This window comes from Chrysochloris asiatica, unplaced genomic scaffold (assembly GCF_000296735.1).
Source record: "Chrysochloris asiatica unplaced genomic scaffold, ChrAsi1.0 scaffold00012, whole genome shotgun sequence".
Classification (NCBI taxonomy): Eukaryota; Metazoa; Chordata; class Mammalia; order Afrosoricida; family Chrysochloridae; genus Chrysochloris; species Chrysochloris asiatica.
Genome location: NW_006408530.1, coordinates 26,401,020 through 26,409,615, shown reverse-complemented (window position 1 = coordinate 26,409,615; position 8,596 = coordinate 26,401,020).

The following is an 8,596-nucleotide window of genomic DNA, read 5'->3' as shown; positions in this document are numbered from 1 at the left end:
TTGACTACACAAAGGCTTCAGATTGTGTGGATCATGACAAGCTATGGACAACATTGCGAAGTACAAGTATTCCGGAACACTTAATTGTTTTCATGAGTAATCTGTATGTGGACAAAGAGGCAGTTGTTGGAACAGAACATGGGAACACTGAATGTTTTAAAATTAAGAAAGGTGTGCAAAAAGTTGTATTCTGTCACCATACTTATTCAAATTTGAATGAAGGACAAACTTAATGTAGTTTGCATTTGCCATTAGAACTTCCATTACCCTCGTTTTCCTGAACTCCCTTTTTAGTGATTCTTTACCATATGTTGCATGTATGTGTATGCACATATACATAAATACATACGCCGATTCTCTCTTATATTAATTCCTGACAGCCTCTCACTGAGGAACTCTAATTGACTGAACAGTCAGGCATCAGTCTACATTTTCCATTATCCTGTGTGACACTTCCTAAATAACTGAATATCTGGGTCTCATTTTCTCAAGTCTTTGCAACTGTAATAAATTGCTAATGCAGTAAAAAGAAGATAAGATAATGCATATCAATAACACATGTTACTTGCCTGCCTTGAAAACACTGACATTTTACCAGGTTCATATTATTTGAGGAGGGTGCTATTGTGATATGGAAAAAGGAAAAGATTGAGGATATCCAACCTGTAGCCCTTGCTAGACTACTGTTTAATTAGGAGATGAAAATTTAGGAACCATCTTCTCTATACATCAATTTATTGATTGTAGTATGAGGAATTTTAACTACATGGTTCCTAAGCTTTCATTTAATTGAATTCATTTGAACCTACAGTCATTCTACACATACCTTCTGGATGCTGTGTTTTATTTTTATATTTTGTGCAGTAAGTGTGCTTATGATGGGGGCTTAAGATAAATTCAAAATGATTTTTCTTGCAGTGACTTACAGTCCTTACTTTATGCATACAGAGCACCTTTCAAGATATGATGGAGGTTATGACATTGTAATTGACAAGGTTCTTGCTTTCACAGACTGGAAGTACATCACAAAATTGTTTTCAGATATACCCATGACTACAGTATGTGTCACATTGTGGCAATTTCTAGAGATATAAATGGTGTGACATTGTGGGTTAATGTGCAAGACTGTGAGATCTGTTTGAACCATAAGGCCCATGGTTCAAGCTCACAAGTTGCTCTTATACAGAACCTGCACAGGTTGTCTATGGGTCAGAAATTACTTCATGGCACTTGATAACTACAACAAAGTGCTATTGGTGTTCAGAAAAGTAAGTCTTCCCAAGTTCAGGAATCTGGGACATTTTACAGAAAAATTAATTAGATATTTAAAAAAAAATAGCATTTGATCTAAATATTCATAGGATGACGACAACTCCAGAGATAGAGAAAGAAATTCAATATCAAAAAGAATGAACAAAATACTGAGCAGAAAATATGGACTGACTATGCTAAAAATACATGTAGCATTACTAAGTTTAAAAGTGGAAAGTGTTGGACTATGGTGAGGGATGTGACTGGAAAGACTGGTCAAAGAGGAGGGTAAGGTCTTTTAAGTAGACTGGATTTTTTTCTGTATATTCCACTTAAAGGTTTTAGAGTAAGATGTGGTACTGTAGGAAAAACACTGGACTGTGAGATAAAAGGTCAGCAGTTCAAACCTAGCATTCATTCCTCAGAAACTCTATACAGGGTTGCTATGAATTGGAACTGACTTAACAGCACTTAATAACAACATCACGATTGTTGCTATAGAAAGATTAATCAGACAACAAGAAAAAAGAACAGTGATCCATAATTCTGAAGGATAGAAGTATGGACCAAGACCAAAGGCCAACTCCATTGCTGTTGAGTTGATGCCAACTCATAGTGACCCCACAAGGGTGGCTCATGGATTTGAAATGTTTACTTTTAACTATCAGTGGAACACTTAACTGATGTTCTACCAGAGCACCTTAGAATTACAGACATTTAGACATTATGGTGTGGTGCTGTAGGATCAAAATACAAGGACTGCAAACTACAAGGTTTGTAGTTCAAACCCACCAGTGCAGGACCAGGCAGTGTTCCGTTCTGTTGTGCATGAGGTTGCTATGAGTTGGTACTGATTTGATGGTTCTTATCAACAACAAGTTGCTCCTCAGAAATCCTATACTGTGTCACTATGAGTTGGAATCCACTTTACGACACTTTACAACAACAACAAGACTGTAGATGTGAGCTATAGAAAGGTAAGCAGGATCCGAAGACAACTCTACTTTTTCAGAGTTGATTAGTGGGAACCCAGTAATCCTAGTAATACAAGTCTGAGAGTTAAAGGGGGGGAAAGATTTTGCATAGCATGTGCAATGCCTTGGATTTCAAACACATTGATATGGAGGTTCTATTGGCTATCAGGAAATGTGGACAAGGTGCAGTGGGAATGAATATTTGGAACTCTGGGTAAATGATGAAAGGTGAGCCATCAGTTTGTTGTCAGGAACCAGATTCCCACTCATACCATCCACAGGGTCTTCAATGGCTGATTTTTTGGAAGCTGACTCTGGGTGTACTTGGGTGTTAGGAACCAAACACCTTAAACACTGCACCATCCAAGAATCTTAAAGAAAATAAACATGAGTAAAGATATGAATTCTTTACAGACCCTATTTCATTAAATTTTGTTTTTATCAGTCCTTGAAAACCATAGCGATCACAGTTCTACTCTGACACGTATGGTGTTGCCATGACTTGGCATTCACTCTCTAGCTCCTAGGTTGGTTTGTTTTATCTCTATGCATAGAGGGGAGAGTACTAGCAAAACCAGAGAGGGGTAATAGCTGAGATTCCATTCACATCGTCTTTGGTCTGACACTTCCCAATAAACACTTTATCATTTGTCAGAAAGGAATGGTCCAATCAATGTTTATCTAGAGGATTTTTTCTTCTATTTTTAGTCAAGCATTTTATTGTCCAATACACAGAACCCAGCACTCAACAGCCTTGCAGAAAGCAGTTACCTTTCTGAACTTTTCTCTGGCTTGTCAGACAGCTCACATTTTCTATGCACGTTCTTCAATCTGAACCCCTTCACACTATCTGAACCCCTTCACATGATTTGTGTAGATCTAGAACCAAAATTTATTATTTTAATCTGTTTGACAATGCATCCAGAAGATTTAGCAATTGGCCTTTGTTAGTCCCCTCAACTCTGCTACTTTGTCTCATTCTGTCCTACTCGCTATGTTGTTCATGGTAGGAAGGAGATGTCTTAATGCAAACCAATGCAACATTATCCCTCTAGTTCCCCAGTGAACAGATCATCTCTCTTCTGCCCCTCTCTTCCTGTTTTTAAATGCAATTTATTTTAAGTACCCAGAAGAGATGCTTCAACGTTTGTTACTTCTGATCTTGCCTGTCTCCTCCACAAGCTCTATGGAAACCTCCAATAGCAAAATACCAATAATAAATGTTACCAAATCTCTCAGGGAAGAAAAATAAATTATCAGATGCTCAGGCAGCAAATGGAATTATCAGAATCCTTTCAGACATACATCTGATTTAGACAATCATCTTATTCCTCTGGCTCTATTATTGAAGTGACCTCCAGATACCAAGTCCAGTTTATATATCTCTTCATACAAACCCAATAGACACTATTCCAGACATAACTGGAAGCCTGACATGGAATAACAGAAACTGAAAAATGGCATTCATCATTCAATTACAAGTTTAAGTGCTCTGCAGGAACCCATAGGATTTAGTATCAGCAACTCTCCCCAAATTAGAATCGACAATGGCTTTCTTTCTTTCTTTTTTTTTTTTTGCTTTATCTGAGTTTACCACTTTGGAGTATTGTATTATATGATGACATAATCCTGATAATGCAGCTGATATGGAACAAAGGGGACGGTTTATATAGGGAAGTTCACTATTCTCTCTGAAAACAACCAAAAATCTGTGTTTACTTAGAGTTGTGAGATAAACACATTTCAAAAATGGATTGAGACATAGATGGCATAAAAAAAAGTTATTTTTTCTTTACAATTCAAGCTACAATTTTAAAAAGCATTGAGTACCAAAGAAGGATCCTTAAAATGATGAAAGTATGTAAGTCACCAACATTTTTCCTCCTAAGAAAATAAATTTACTGAAGTCAATACAGACACAGTGGTTAAGCAACCAACTTTTAACTGAAAAGTCAGCAGTTTGAACCAACCAGCCACTATGTGGGAGAAAGATTTGGCAGTTTGCTTCTGGGAGGATTTATAGCTTCAGAAACACTATAGGGCAGTTCTGTTCATCCTAAGGGGGCTCTGTGAGTCAGAATAGACTAAAATATTATGGGTTTAGTTTTAGGTTTTTGGAAGCGAATACAGAACATTTCTGCTCTTTGGGGATGGATTATATGTTTTTAAACACTTTATAATAATAACAGCCCCTACACCCTGATACTAGGATACAAAAACCTAAGTTAAATAGCTATCTAAATGAACAGACCTCAAGAAATGGAAAAGCTGTTCAAATCTAAAGTGGCAGCCTAAGAAACAAATTTCTTCATGGGAAAAATTTGGAAATATAATAAATGGAAACATGTTGTTATCTCTTACATTACTAAAGTTGAAGACTTTTAATCTCTTATTGTTAATTAGCCATAAGAACCTAGACTGTTGATCAGCCACAGGAAATTGCTTGGCTTAAAAAAAGTGAGGAAAAAAGCAAAAACAAATAAAACTATTACTAAGATCAAATGGAAGTTCTTTGTAGGGAGAAAAATAATCACAAAATGTTGTGGAACATAAAATTATAAATAAAAATCCTTTTAATTTGTCTTGGATGTTGTAGTAGGGGGAATGCAGGAGTGGAGTTTGTGTGCTTTGCAAGCAGTTTCTGAAAATGACAATGCCAAGCCTATATAGCTCTTATAATTACCTGTCACTATGCTTCCAGGAACTGGCTAGAGACAAGGGGACAGTGCGCCTGGGAGTGCAGGCTGACTGGAAGATAAAAATTGGGGATATGCCTAGGGCTTGCCTCATCCTGACTATAATGTGTGGGAAAATATGCCTGCTGACACAGTCCCCCGATAGATAAAGCAGTTATGTGGCCCCAAGCAATATCACATAGGCTCCAGGGTCTAAAGAAAGTGTCAGACAAGCTTGGCTATAACTCCAAGAACAAAACCTGAGACAATTCTATTTTTAGATGTACCTTGTTTTAAAGCATACATCTCCTAAATTGAATTAGTGTGATTTATTAATTTGTGTAACTCATATGCCCTGTTTTAATGGTCAGTTTTTCTTTACTCTTTGGAATGGCATTCTGTTTTCCCTCAGTTGTAAATCCAATTGTCTCATAGGGAAGGTGAGTGATTTCTTGGAGTGCTCTCTCTTACAACTAAAATGTCAAATTTGACCAACTCCACTGATCAATTCTAATTACAATTTTTGGTATGGGGGATGTTTGTTTAATAAAGAAAGCATTAATGTAACCAAAAGATGACCTTGGGATATCCAGGATTGCCCAACACTCACTGCATTCTTTCCTTCATATTCTGTCAATAGCAGAATTTAAATAAATGGCATTCACCCAAGAATCAGGAGACTTGCTTTTAGTATTCACTTTCCATCTTAATAGGATAATTTCACAAACAAACAAAATCAAAAACAACAACAAAAGTCTCTCAGTTTCATTTGTAAAACATGAAGTATTCTTTTTTGTCTCCATGCTCTAAGGGTGGCTATCAAGTATAAATAAGTTACAATATGGGAAGTCCACCAATCCGTTTGTCTGTTAGTTTGTCCTACTGTGGCATCTTGTATGTTGCTGTGTTGCTAGAAGCTATGGCACCAACATTTTAAATACCATCAGGGTCACCCATAGTGGACAGGTTTCAGTTGAGCTTCCACACAAAGACAAATTCGGAAGACGGAAAGACAGACCACTTCTGAAGTGTTGATGTTGTTGTTAAGTGCTGTTGAGTAGGTTTTACACAATTTCAATCTTTTTTCCATTTGTCATATGTTATTTATTGGTAGAATTGTATTTTTGTTTTCTTTACATTGAAGTGCAACCCATACTGAAAACTGTAGTCTTTGATCTTATCAGTAAGTGTTTTAAGTCCTTTTCACTTTCAGTAAGCAAAGTTGTATCATCTGCATATGACAGGTTGTTAATGAGTCTTCCTTCAATTCTGATGCCACATTCTTCTTATAACCCAACTTCTCAGATTATTTGCTCAGTATGCAGATTTAATAAGTATGGTGAAACAATATAGCCTTCATGCACACCTTTGGTAATTTTAAACCATTCAGCATCTCATTCTTCTTTTTGAACAACTGCCTCTTTGTCTATATACAGGTAGGTTCCTCATGATCACAATTAAGAGTTCTGGAATATGCAATCTTTGCAATGTTGTCCATAACTTGCCATGCCACACAGTTGAAAGTGTTTGTGTAACCAATAAAGCACAGGTAAACATCTTTCTTGTATTCTCTGCTGTCAGCCAAGATCTATCTGATGTCAGCAGTGATATCCCTATTTCCATGTCCTCCTCTAAATCCAACTGAAATCACTCACAGATCCCTGTCAATGTACTATTGCTGTATATTTTGAATTATCCTTAGCAAAGTTATATTTGCATGTGATATTAATGATATTGTCTGATAATTTCTGCATTCCATTGAGTCTCCTCTCTTTGGAATGGGAACAAATATAAACATCTTCCAGTCAGTTGGTCAGATTAGTGAGTGCCTCCTATACTGCTTCAATTTTGGGGGGGAAGATTTCCATTTCAATTCAATTCCATCCATACACGAAGCTTTGTTCTTTGCTAATGCCTTCAGTACACCTTGGACTTCCTCCTTCAGTACTATTGCATCTTGATTATATACTACTTCTTGAAATGGTTGAACATCAACTATTTCTTTTTGGTACAATGACTTTGTGTATGCTTTCTATATTCTTTTGTTGCTTTCCGCATCATTCAATATTTTGCCTATGTTTTTGTTGTTGTTAAGTGCAATAGAGTGGATTCCAACTTATAACAATCCTATATAGGGTTTCCGAGGAATGGCTGGTGAGTTTGAACTGCCAACCTTGTAGTTCAAACTGACCTTGCAATCCAGTGCATTACCCCACAGTGCCATACGAGGACTCCATTTTCCATTTTGCCCATAGAATCAATCCTTCAATATTGCAAATTGAGACTTGGTTTTTTGTTTTTGTTTTTTTATTCTTTTTGCTGTGATATGCAGATGACACAACCTTTGTTACTGGAAGTGAAGCGTTTACTCATGTACTCATGAAGATCAAAGAATACAGCCATCATTATGGATTGTATCTCAAATGCAAAGAAAAATAAAATCCTTACAACTGGACCATCATGATAGACAGAGAAAAGAATGAAATTGCAAAATATTTCATTTTGTTTGGATCCATAACCAATATTCAAGGAAGCATCAGTCAAGTGTGAAGAGCAAAACTATCACTTAGAGGACCCAAGCCATGGTATTTTCAATCACCTCATATGCATTTGAAAGCTGGGCAGTGAATAAGAAACACTGTAGAATAATGGATGCATTTGAATTTTGGTATTGATGAGGAATATTGAAAGTACTATGGACTGTCTGAAGAAGTAACAAATGTGTCTTGGAAGAAGTACAGCCAGGGTGCTCCTTAGAAGGAAGGATGAGGAGACTTAGTCCCACATACTTTGGGCATACTATTGGGGGACCAGTCCCTGGAAAAGATATCATATTTGGCAAAATGGAGGGTCAGCAAAAAAGAGGAAGACCCTGCCCATGAGATGAATTTACAATGGCTGCAACAATAGTCTTAAACATTACAATTGTGAGAATGGTGTAGGATTGTGCAGTTTTTCCTACTGCTGTGTACTGGGTAACTATGAGTCGAAACTGACATGACAGCATCTAACAACAAATATGAAGTCATTTTTTATTGCTAATATTCCATGTATGGAACAATCTAGAAATTACAATTAATTATAATTAAGCAGAGCCAGCCAGGATAATAGTGAGAGTAACTGTAAACACAGCTGCTTTGGGATATTGTTGCTCTGGGTTTTGACATTTGGATACTACTTTGCCTTTCCTTTCTCAAAATACACTTTCTTGACAGCAAATTGTTTCTATACTCATTTTGCATGACACTAGTTACTAGCATGCATGTTTGTTCATTTATTCTTTCATTTGTTAGTAGATTCTTGGCACTCCAGGCCTTCTTAGCTTTCTGTAACATCACCAGGTCTTTTTTCAAAATTACATGAAAATTTAGTTTCTGGATAAAGACATTTGCTACAATACACAGCAGAATAGATAGGAAAATTATTTATTGTAGTGAATGACAGTCCTTTTGTTGAAGGGATGTTCAATAAAGTGAAAGAAAACAGAAGTTACAGAGGATAGTTTTGAACCTGGACCTGTAGGAACAGTAGGTACATGAAGATAAAGAAGAGTGGGGAATATTTGGCATTGTTACCCTCTCTTCTATCTATCTGATTTTGTATCTGCAGATATAGCTATGTTTTTGCTTTTGTTTTTAATGTTTTATTGTGAATTATGTGACAGTTTACATGGGAGAACTTTAGCTTTACATTCAT